Source organism: Myotis daubentonii, chromosome 3, assembly GCF_963259705.1.
Source record: "Myotis daubentonii chromosome 3, mMyoDau2.1, whole genome shotgun sequence".
NCBI lineage: Eukaryota > Metazoa > Chordata > Mammalia > Chiroptera > Vespertilionidae > Myotis > Myotis daubentonii.
The window spans coordinates 148,940,579-148,953,137 of NC_081842.1; the positions used below are offsets into that span (position 1 = coordinate 148,940,579).

At 38.1% G+C, this 12,559-nt stretch overlaps 1 protein-coding gene across 11 annotated transcripts in view; it reads right to left on the bottom strand.

Annotated features, from left to right (window-relative positions):
- The window catches only part of RPAP2 (RNA polymerase II associated protein 2), a 101,712-nt gene that overhangs the window by 9,278 nt on the left and 79,875 nt on the right, over positions 1-12,559 (bottom strand). The gene's annotated exons all lie outside the window — the stretch shown is intronic.

Consider the following 12,559-nt stretch of genomic DNA (forward strand, 5'->3'; position numbering starts at 1 on the left):
GAAATGGCCAGGACTTTGAGAAGGTGGTAAATTCTCTCTCTCTCTGAAGGTGTCTTAACAAGAACTAGAGGTTAAGCGACTCCAGTAATAAATACTAGTAGTCTAGTGAAATCCACAAAGTTCTAAATGGGAAAACTACTGTAATGTGTACTTCCCCCACCTCTCTGTATTTCTGTAGAGGTAGGGGATGGAGTATCAGGTCTCATACTTCCTGAGCTTTGTCTGCTGGTATTTCTCACAGGTAGTTCATACTGGGAAATAGGACTACCCAGGCCTTCCAAAGCCAAACCCAAACTGGGCACTTGGTTGAATTTAGGCAATTGCAGCCAGCTTTTCCTGAGGCATCTTGCTGCAGAGAAGGTGGAATCCAGAAGTCAACTCTGCCTTTTCCCACACTTAGGTAAGTTGATATTTAAAATACAAAGTTGCTGCTTTCCCACAATAAGACTAAAGATACTGGGGATAGAATAATATTGGCTAAAATAAAACCAAGAAGTCAGAGGAGGTAGATCAGATACGTCAACTCCACAGAAACCTAGCTTTTGTGTGTTTTTTTTTAAAATATATTTTATTGATATTTTATAGAGAGGAAGGGAGAGAGATAGAGAGTTAGAAACATCGATGAGAGAGAAACATCAATCAGCTGCCTCCTGCACATCTCCTACTGGGGATGTGCCCGCAACCCAGGCACATGCCCCTGACCGGAATCGAACCTGGGACCCTTCAGTCCGCAAGCCGACGCTCTATCCACTGAGCCAAACCGGTTTCGGCAACTTTGGTGTGTTTTTAAAATGGTACTTATATGACACATCTTAGGCAATTTCTCTCACTTTCAAGGAGACTAATATTTGGTTCATATACGAAAACAAAGTTTTCTCAATTACTTCTTAAAGTGCCATGTTTTAAACTTAACCCTCAAATTAGAAGTAAATGGTGACTACTAGATTTTTCAACCTGTGTGCTCATGAGAGCAGAAAATGAGAAGATTTATAAACAGCTTGTAAGAGAATTGTTCCATCAATTGCCCTAGTTAGAAACTATTTTAGAAAATAGTAATACTTCTTTAGCAAACTTATAAGGATATATTTACTCTATAAATTAGTAAGTTTATTAAAAGATGTGTTCAAATGTACCTAAGTGTTTTGTTTATAAAGAAAAACTAGAGTTAATGGGAAACTTTAGCTAGGACTTAGAAAAAAGAAAGAAAAAAAAAAGAAAAGAAAGCAACAATGCAATCCTGCTCCATGCTCCTGGGCCCATGGCAAACAAAGCTAATCAATCAGGCATTCTCTTCTTAATGAGCTGGACCTGCTTTGAGAATCCTCAAAACAAAGCTCTGAGCACCCACTTTGAATGTTTTAGAGCTGACTCACCCGATGAAACCTGTTCCCTCCTTAGTCTAACTGCAACCACTAGAACTCTGTCTCTACGCAACAGAGTTCTAATCCTAGATCTGTCTGGAATGCTTGTTACAATTTTGGGCAAGTTGAACATCAAAGCCTTAGGATCTATTATCTATAAAATGGGGCTAATAATACTTAAGTTCCTTAAAAGTTATTGCAAAATTCAAGTAGGATACTGTAGATGAATAGGCTTTTTAAAAAATAGTATGATATAGCATTTCTGATGGTGACGACCTCCCCACAACAACATGCCTCTTGCTAAGGATTTCCTTCATCCCTCTCCAGAGAGAAGAGAAACAGAAGCAGCAGTTCCTGGTGTGGAGTCCTAATCCCTACTGCATGGATGTGCAACACCCAGGATGCTATAAAATTATCACCGTCTTTAGCCACGCACAAACAGTAGTTTTGTGTGTTGGCTACTCAGCCTACTGGAGAAAAAGCAAGGCTTCCAGAGGAAGCTGCTTCAGAAGGAAGCATCACTAAAAGCATCCCGAATCAAAATGAGAGGAGAGCCATCCCAATAAACACATTTGGGATTAAAAAAATTAGTTATGGTAATGACTATCAATTAACATTTACCATGTGTTACCTATAAATACTTACTATTTACATGTTCTGAGCATGAATTATGGCTCTCATTTTATGGATAAGGAAATGAAGGCACACAAAAATTGAAGTACCTTTCTCCCTTCTTCCAGGTCACAAAGATAGTAAGTGGAAAGTCAGAGCTTTGCACCTCGGCAATTTATCTTAAAAAATCCCATGCTTCTGGCTCATATGCTAGCTTTCATTCTTTGCAGTCTGTAGAGCACCCTAAGTTTAATCTTTACCTGACTGATATGCACTGAGCCCTGGATGAAAATGCAGAAAGAACAGAAGGTTTTAAGTTTGCTTTAGAGAACTAAAGGACTACACATATAAAAATGACAGTACCTGGCAGGCAGAAGGAAGTACTGATAGAGAAATCATACAAGGTCTGGTGTTTGTTGGGAGAGGAAAATATCAACCTGGTGCCTGGAGATTTCTGCAGCAAGCCATCAAGTGGATAAACAGCAATCCTTAGGCTTCTGGAGCCTCTTAACATTGGAGCCCACAAGTTTTGTTGCATAATTAATTATACTCCTGGAAAGTTAGCCAATGAGATTTCTTTTAACCTTATTTACTCCTTTGATCTTTAACTGAAAAGATTACTTCTTCCCCATCCCCCAGTTTCTAACACAAAATGTAAATGATTATAGAAATATATATTACTAACTTTCTAAAAATTTTAAGTTGACTTAAATCCTTTTTGGAATAAGGTGAGGTGTAAATGAATAAATACTCTCATAGTTCCTGTGTACCACTAAACATTAATAATCCAGTGGAGAGTCATGTAAAAATTCTGTTTTCCCTTTAAAATTATCCTTTCTAGAAACCAGGCTCATGAGTACAAAACCTGAAGATTGCTTTGACAAGTTATAAAGTCATAATGAATAATATATCAAGAAAGATGATGAACCTTGAAAAATCTTTTCCGATTCATTAAAAAGAATTATGATTTGCTTCTATCTCCAAAGTAATTTACAATTAGAGTGGAATAAGGACTATATAGAATCTTTACGTTTTCCAGATTCCTTGGCTCATCTACTTTAACAAGATTTTATTACTTCATAGCAAATGACTACAAGTCTGCTCTAGTTTAGCCTGCTGCTCACTGGCCATCTGCTGAATTTCCATGTGATCTTCATAGCCAGAGGCTTTTGTGCCTAATTGCACGGATGAATCAGAAGCAAGATCAGAATGTTTTATCAGTTTATTATGGTTTTAGGCAATGATAAGAATTCGTTATAGCCACTGCCAAGGTATTACTGGGATTTTTTTTAGAATATACGATGCCCTAACGATAGGTGCTGTTGGGCTGAGTGGAGTTTGAGGACTGATGTGATGTAGAAGAGCACTGTACTGAGCTTGGAGACAGGGTTCTATTGTCTGCTTCTGTTAGGAATATGGACGATGGCTTTGGAAACCACAAAGCACTAAGCAATACAGTCCCTACATGTGTTACAACAAGATGCTTAAAGAAACCAAAAATAATTCCTAAAACCTTCTGGCTAGGCCCAATGACAAATGAATAAAGACTTATTACAGGAATTGCTCCTTTCATGGCCAATAACAGTTTCTTAATTGGCACATCCAAAAGCCCCCTCTTAGTTCTCTTCCCAGTTGACTCAATCTATTTTGTAGGTATTTCTTTTTTCAGCAGCCCATGAAAGATAGGTCTTACCTAAGGTTTCATAATGACCTTCTTTTTGTACTACATTCCATCTTATGACTTTGACTATCAATGACTCAAATCTCTAACTTACCTTCTAGGATTTTTCTCCCCCTGGGTGTCCAAAAGGTACATCAAATACATTATGTTTAAAGCTGAATTTCTGACCCTCTTAGTTTCATAGAAATCTTATAGTATTAGAAACTAGTCATCTTTAATTGATACCCCTTAATGTTCTTTGTCCAATCAGTTACCAAGTCCTGCTGATTCCCCTCTGAGATGCCTCTTACATTCACTTCACCTTCTCCATTCTCACTGTCCCTCTCCTAATGGAGATGAGTTATCTCTTCCCTGGATTACAGCGACAGCCTCCTGAGTGGTCTCTCACTCCAACCCATGCTCCACATTGCCATCACAATCCTCTCTCATAACTCTGATCTTTTTGTTCTCTTGCTTTACTAACTACTAATAGAAGAAATCCAGTATCTTTGGGCTTTTTTATTTCCTTTTATTTTGTTTCAATCACATGAATAGATTCTTATATTTCAAATAATATTAAAATGTGTATTGTTAGTTGTATATATTTTTCTCATCTCCCAGCCAGATGGATGACTGGGATCACATTTTAGTCACCCATCTTTGTATCCCCCACAGGTGAATGATTATAGAACTAAAATCACTGCTTTCTGATATCAGCACTTCTTAATGTACTAGAGTGGGTTTATGGGCTAACGGCTGCTTGCTGCTTATTTCTGTAAATAAAGTTTTATTGAAAACTGGCCATGCTCCTTTACTTATACATTTTATGGCTGCTTTCATGCTACAATAGCAGAGTTGAGTAGTTGGGACCATAAGGGCCAGCAAAGTTGAAAATATTTACAATCGGGCCCTTTATAAAAGCTTTGCCAGAGAAAAGCAGTTAGTTAGTTACCTACAAGGGAATGCCCATAGGACTGTCAGCTGATTTCTCAACAGAAACTATGCAGGCCAGAATGGAGTGGCAAGAAACATTCAAAGTGATGAATAGCAAGGACCTACAACCAAGTTTAATCTACCCAGCAAAGCTATCATTTAGAATTGAGGGTCAGATAAAGAGCTTCACAGACAATAAAAAGCTAGCTGAGTTCATCACCACCAAACCAGTATTATATGAAATGTTGAAGGGTATTCTTTAAGAAGAGGAAGAAGAAGAAAAAGATAAAAAATATGAACAAAGTGGCAACAAATACATACCTATCAACAAATCTAAAAATCAAAACGAATAAAAAAATCTAATAAAGAGAATAAACGTGAATAAAATAGAATCAGAGGCATGGAAATGGAACAGACTGACGATTCTCAGAAGGAAGGCAGATGGGAGGGTGGGAAGAGATTAAACACAGATCTTATATGCATATATGCATTATCTATGGACACAGACAATAGGGTGGTGAAGGCCTGGGGTGGGGTGGGGAAAAAAGAGGGACATCTGAAATAATCTCAACAATAAAGATGAAAAAAAAAAAGTTCCCAAACCTTATACTGGAAGAGTATTATGCACCAATTTTAATTTAAAACAAACACTATACAATGCTTTATATACTACTAGAGGCCTGATGCACAAATTCATGCACAGGTGGGGGTCCAGCTGGTCTGCCCTGATGGGGGCTGATCGGAGCCAGGCCATGGGGGGGGGGGTGGAAAGGGGATGAGGGCGGTTGGGGCCCTGATCAGGCCGGTTGGCCGCCACAGTGGGTATCGTAGCAACCAGTCATTCTGGTTGCTTGGCTTTTATATATATAGATAACTCTGATGATGAGAGCAATTAAAACAGGAGATGAGAAATCCAAAGGAACCCTTTGGCTCTAGAATATTCAGGTTCTGCCTGTGAAAGTATGGAAGATGCTTAAAGAAACCAAAAATAAAACCTTCTAGCTAGAAAGAGAACTTTTCTGGTTTACTCTACTCCAGTCGAACTGACCAGCCTTGCTTCAATGATGTCAGGGTTTAGTCTGCTCCCACTTGAGGGCTAGATGTTTTCTTTCCTGGAGAGGCTCTTCCCCAGATCTCTGCATGGTGGGCTCCTTCACGTGACAGTTTTGTTTAAATGTCACCATCTGCAATTGATCCTCACTCTCACCTTCTACTTATTTTGCTTTATTTGTCTATGTAGTCTTTACTCTTGTCTAATTTTGTATCACCAGTTTGCTTGTTTACTGTCTATCTCTGATCCAAGGTGAATCTCATGAGGGCAATGACATGTTCACTGTATCCCTAGTGCCTGGCACACTGTAGATGATCAATATTTCCTTGTTGAATGAAAAAAAACCCAAAAACCAGTTTAAGAGGCCACTTTTTTATTGTGTTTACTGAAACGTTTTTTCTTCATAAAATTTTCCACCTTTCCTTTTTAGAGAAAGGAAGGGAGGAAATCTTTTTTTGACTCCTCCTCCTGATCGCACATAGTGGCACCTTCCTGCCAGAATGTTACAGAAAATCCATCAGATAGACCAAGCATTAAAGACCTACCAGTTGTTCCTGCATTTCCCTCCTCACTTCCACTTGTCTTGGAACTTTGTTGTCAGGGAAGTGCTAAGATTGGCCAAGAGTGAGTAGTGCTAAGTGCCACAGAGCTGGCTCAGTTTATAGTTTTAATTCACTTCCAGTCCTGAAGAGGAAACTGTGGAGCAAGGGGTCAGCCCTGAGTGGGTGCTTGGTAGTACCTTTCTCAGGAGCAAAAGTACTGTAGTCTCATAGGTGAAGCATAAAAGGAGAGGAAATTCTTTTCACTCTAAATGAGATGGGATTTATTTGGCCAAGAGAAAGAGCAATTTAGGATATCTACAATCCAACTAATATAGGTCTTCATTTCTGTGTATTTCTGGCTATTTCTACTGTTCCTGACTGGGGCGTTTTCTTATTCTTCTTAGGTCAATGCTAATAATAGAATGTAGCTGCAAAACAAGAACTTAGCTGCTTTTGGAATCTATACTTCCTTTCAGTCTCCTCCCATTAAGAGTTAAATGATCTAAGAAAAGAGATTCAAGATCCTTTCTTAATGTAGTGATTTGGTTCCTTTACACAGACTGCAAATCAACTATCTCTACTATCTTGAAGGAAGGGGATTCTACACTTCTGTGTGTATTATGTTGCAATGGTTAATAAACTTCTAGCCCTAACCAGTTGGCCCATGGACTGAAGGGTCCCAGGTTTGATTCCGGTCAAGAGCATATATCTTGGTTGCGGGCTCGGTCCCCAATGAGGGGCGTGCAGGAGGCAGCTGATCGATGTTTCTCTCACATCGATGTTTCTAACCCTCTATCCCTCTCCCTTCCTCTCTGTAAAAAAATCAATAAAAACATACTTTAAAAAAAATGAAAAAATAAAAAAAAACTTCTAGACATTGTACCTCATATATAATCTAAATATCTCTTACAGAATTTTATTTTCTCCTTCATAAAAATATTTGGGGGGGCATGGTCTTAAAAGTTATTCCTTTAGCCCCTGCCGGTTTGGCTCAGTGGATAGAGTGTCAGGCCACTGGTCCTGGGTTTGATTCCAGTTAAGGGCACATACCTTGGTTGTAGGCTCAATCTCTGGCCCTGGCCGGGGTGCGTGCAGGAGGCAACCAATCGATATGTTTCTCTCACATTGGTGTTTCTGTCTGTCTCTCGCCCTCCCTTCCACTCTAAAAATCAATGGAAAATATCCTTGGATGAGGTTTTTAACAACAACAAAATTATTCCTTCATATTCTTGAAAATGGTTCTAAATTAATTATAAGTCCTTTTAATCTTTCCTCATAGATGCCATCTGACTACTCATTTAGATGGTATTCTTCCTTATAACCTCTTCTAGCTTCTCATATTCCTAAAATGTAGTGCCCCAGAATATAAATATTATCCAAATTTATTAATTCAAAACATAAAACAACATTATCTTCCACCTCGCAGAAGGATATCATGAAATAAAATCTTGCTCCTCTAAGTTATTTCTGAAGTACACAATCTCAGGACCTTATCCAACACTCCCCTTTTTTGTTAAGGCTTCTTTCCCCTTGATCCTTTATCCATACATTGTTAATTATGATATGGTAATAACTTATCTGTTTAACCTTTTCATTAAAGAACTCCCACCCTATTATATATTGAAAAAGACTCTAGCATCTATTCCAGTCCTGCAACTTCTAGTAGTGTATATCAAAGAAAGCCACAATAAACTGGGCCCAAATAACTACTTCTACTTTAAAAACAGCAATATACCACAGTTGGTATTTAACAATGTGTTTTATGTAGGAAATACCTTTAAAATAACAGAAATGTGATTGGCCATGCGTAAAAACAAAAAAAAATTGTTATGTTTCAATTTATTTCTTTCAAGTTCTTTTAAGTATGAATAAAAACCTCCAAAGGTGGCACTAAAAGGATGGCTTACCACCAACAATTTGTATGCTGGAGAATATAATTTGAAAAAAGAAATTACATAACTTGCAATGTATAAATCACAGACAAGAGAGGAAATTTCTCATGAAAACGCCACTGATTCAAATCTCCATTCTGAAAAGACAGGCAATCTTCTATAACTAGTTCTTTACCATATGGTAAATGGCATGACAACACAAGCAAAAAGCCAAGTATCAAACTGTATCTTAATGATAAGACCTTTATTTAGCTGACTGCTCCACATATGCTGCACATCAAAAAAAGAGAATGCAAGACAGGTTAGGACATGTACTCTCCATTTGTTATTACTGAGCTATCAAACAACATCTGGTTAACAGGAATTATTATACACAGTAGTAAGAGGAGTTTCAAAGTTTGACAACTAAAACAAGAGAAAGATTTTTAATTAAAAAGTGGCATAAAAAAAAAATAGATCCTTACATCCCAGGATTTAGAGCTGTACAAACTCTTGATTGAGCCTCAGAGTAACTTATCACTGGTTTGAATCTTACCAACAGAGAAAGCAATAGAAAGAGTTCAAGTTGTGGTTTACTGAGCAAGTGGAGCTAAACAACTTATGGAACTCTGTTGTCCATCACCCATACTGCAATAAAAATCAATGGAAAATATCTTAGGATGAGGTTTTTAAGAAACACAACAACAAAAACATTATTCCTTCATATTCTTGAAAATGGTTTTAAATTAATTGTAAGTCCTTTTAATCTTTCCTCGTAATGCCATCTGACTACTCCTCATTTAAGTCAGTAATGAACTTGGATTTTTAAATGGCCTTCCCAATAATGGTCCCTGTTGCTTTCCTCACTGCCCTCATTCCCACCGGGGAATACACAGTGCAGCTCCTGGAACACTGGAAATCACAGCATAGTCTGAATTATCCTTTTCTGAATAATCTGTGTGAAATACTGAAAATCACATCAGCCACTTGGCTGAAATGATAGAGCACAGACATCCTTTACTCTGACCCTCAAAACTAAGAGAAGCAAGCACTCTTGGAGTTTTCTGAGAGTTATTAATTTCCAAACTTGCAGAATCAAACTGCTAGGCTGTTGTAAAATGACAATGAACAACACTCCTCATACTCAATCTTAAGGGAAGAAAAAGCTGTGAGAACGTCAAGCAGAATAAATGTAACCAGAAAGCATGCTTCTCTATGGTTTGGGGTTGGAGGAAGGGACAGGAAGTGAAAAGCCACACACTTTCTGTACCTATCAGATTTGAGAAATCGCTGGGTTCACACAGAGTTCTGGTGCAGGAGGGAAACCTGTTCTGCTGATTACCGTGCATAAGGGTGATGACATGCAGAGACTACTAAAGATAATGTTGGGCTTAAAAAATTTTTTTAACACTCTCTCATCCCTCAGAAGTTAGGGCTGGGAAGGAGAAGGTAAGAGGAATATTTCTGTTAAATACTTTTATCAATTAAAACAGAACAGATAATACAATACCAGACATTTTGGGAGCTTAGAATCAAACAAAAACAAAAGTCTTCTGGGAAAGATAGGCATCCTTATTAATAACAGCCTGGGTAAATGAAGAATCTAAAAGATGAGGTTTAACTGCATAATCTTATTTTATGAGGCTATACCACCACCTAATTTCCTCAAGTGTGACTTAGTCTCAACCTAGCTAGTTTCCCTTTGACAGCTGAAGTAACTGAGGCTTTGGACAGAGTAAGGGATTTATCAGGGTCACAATGGTTAAGAACAGTGCTAAAAATGGACACCTTTATCACAAAGTCATCTTGTTTATTATCAAGTCTTACTATTCCTTTCTTCCTGCATGGCAATAACAACTGTCACTTCACCTATATTTTGTCTTCTTATAAAACATGAGTTGGGATTTTCCTTCTTTCTCTATATGAGCAAGTGCTAAATGATAAAGGATTAAACCAGAATACCTCTGCACAAACATACACTCAAAACTGAAACAAAGAGCTGTGACCAGCAAGTAACACAATAGGTCAAAATGTCATCTATTTTCAGAAATTTGAGGGCCCACACAAACCCAAGACATTTTGCAAAACGCCTGTCTCAGATAGTAAAAAAAATTTTTTTTTTAATTTTAGTACAAACTTTCATAAGGAATTGTAGCTATGTATTCTTTATCATGAAAGTAATTAGGATTACATATTTAACATACTTTTTCCCATCTTGCTTTTTTCTTACTAGGGAGAAGGCAGAAGAAGATTCAACTCTGTCAGCGATTCTCTAAAAACATTTGTCTAATCGGTGGCCCTTGGCTTCCTCCCTGAAGTACCGCAGCCACGGGGGCACAGGGAAAGAACGAAGAACCCTGTGGAAGAGCTTTTCTTTTTCCAGGTAAGAACACGGACTGGGCCATGTGCAGAGGTAACTACTTTCCTACGCTGTGTTGATGTTGTTTTTTAAGTAAACAGTAAACATGCCTTTATAACTGACAAGGAAACAGATGCCAAGTGGTCAGAGCTGAATTTAAAAGTCAGACACTTTAAAATGAGTGGTGGGTAGGTTTCTAAATGGAAGGAAATGCATTTGTTTCCTTTAAAGAATGCCAGTTCTTTTTCCCAGTTCCCTTTGTGGCAAGATCTCAACCACTAAGTCAAACATAAGAAACATCAGTGATTTCCAAGTTTGTAAAAAGATTTTTTCCTTTATGAAACTCACTTGTTGATTGTCAACCTTTATGTGAAATTGCATCAAGTGTTAACTCCAAAGTGAGGTTCAGGAGACTTTCTTAAGGTCACGTAGTCAGTAATAGATGAGCAACTAACCCCAGAAGCACTCCCCACCAGTCTACACTTCTAACCACTATACCACACAAGCTCATGTCTGATTCATTTTAAGAAGTGAGTATACCTTATGATTTCAAACGCTCACTTGTATATGTTCTTCAAGTAATTTTTGAAATCTATCATTACAAAATTAAATGTGCCAATGAAAACTGACAATTCTATTGTTTCTAATTCATCCTTTCTCCTGACAGCCAAGAAGCACTTCCAACACCATGAACTAAATGAAGACTTTAGAAGAAAGCTAATTAGTGCCTCTAAGCAAGCAAATCCTGGCAGACACAGCTAAATTAACTGAGTTAGCATATCTCTACCTAGTACACTAATAATTGCACTACAATTAAGGACAGTGGTTCTCAATTGTGTCTGCACAAATTGCAATCACCTGGGGAACTTAAAAACATACTTATGTCCCGGCCCTACTCCAAACCAATGCATCAAAATCTTCGAATCAAGTATTAGCATTTTTAAAAAGCTTCCTACGTGATTCTAATGTGCAACCAGAGTTGAGAACCACTGTTAAATTTTTTAAGTGAATAAATTTGTCAGTTCTTATCATTTGTTATACTTGTTGGAAAAAACTGAATAGCAGAGAAATCGAGATATTTACATAAATACCTATGTAGGGAAGCAGAAGATAATATGGTCCAAAAGAGAGGTCTTCTCTATAGGAATTTATACAAGTAAGATAATACTTCTGCCTCTGGGGGGTTAAGGAAGGCTTTTAAGGAGGTGGTGACATTTGAGCATTTGAAGGATAAGAGAGACAGATACAAAAATGAAAGGCATTTTAAGCACAGTGCTAACAAAGATGCTTGCAGGGGGAAATAGATAGTGGACACAATGTATAGACACATAAGAGAAATAAGTTAGCTATGCAGGTTCGAGCCACTTTAGGAGTGAATTTCTTTCTTTGTTTTTAAAAATATATTTTCTATTGATTTCAGAGAAGAAGGGAGAGGGAGAGAGAATCATTGATCAGCTGCCCTTGCACACCCCATACTGGGGATTGAGCCCACAACCCCAGCATGTGCTCTGACCAAGAATTGAACCATGACCTCCTGGTTCATAGGTTGCTGCTCAACCACTAAGCCATGCCCGCCGGGCTAGGTGTGAATTTCAAGCAAAATTACGTGGTAGAAACTGGAGCATCACTAGGTTTCTGAACCAAGGTCTACCCTGCTTAGAATTAAGCTTCAGTGAGACTAGTTTTATAGCAGGAGGAAGGTTGGACTAGTTGAGGCAAGGAGACCTGTTTAAGAAGGCTATAGCCCTAGCTGGTTTGGCTTAGTGGATAGAGCGTGGGCCTACGGACTGAAGGGTCCTGGGTTCCATTCCAGTTGAGGGCTCATGCCCGAGTTTCAGGCTTGATCCCCAGAAGGGGGCGTGCAAGAGGCAGCCAATTAATGATTCTCATCATTAATGTTTCTATCTCTCTCTCTCCCTTCCTCTCTGAAATAAAAAATATATATCTATTAAAAAAAAAGGTTATAATTGCAGCAGTCTAGGCAAGTAAGGAAAGCCTCAATGTGGGCTTAGTAGAAGTGGAAAAATGAAAAACTGGGTAAAGAGAATTAAAAAGGCAGGTTTAGTAATTGAGTAGATATGGGAGATAAGGGCAAGAGAAGCACCAAAGACAAATCAGACTTCAATGCTGGATAATCAGGAAGATGGAAATATTACCAGAGAAAAAGTAA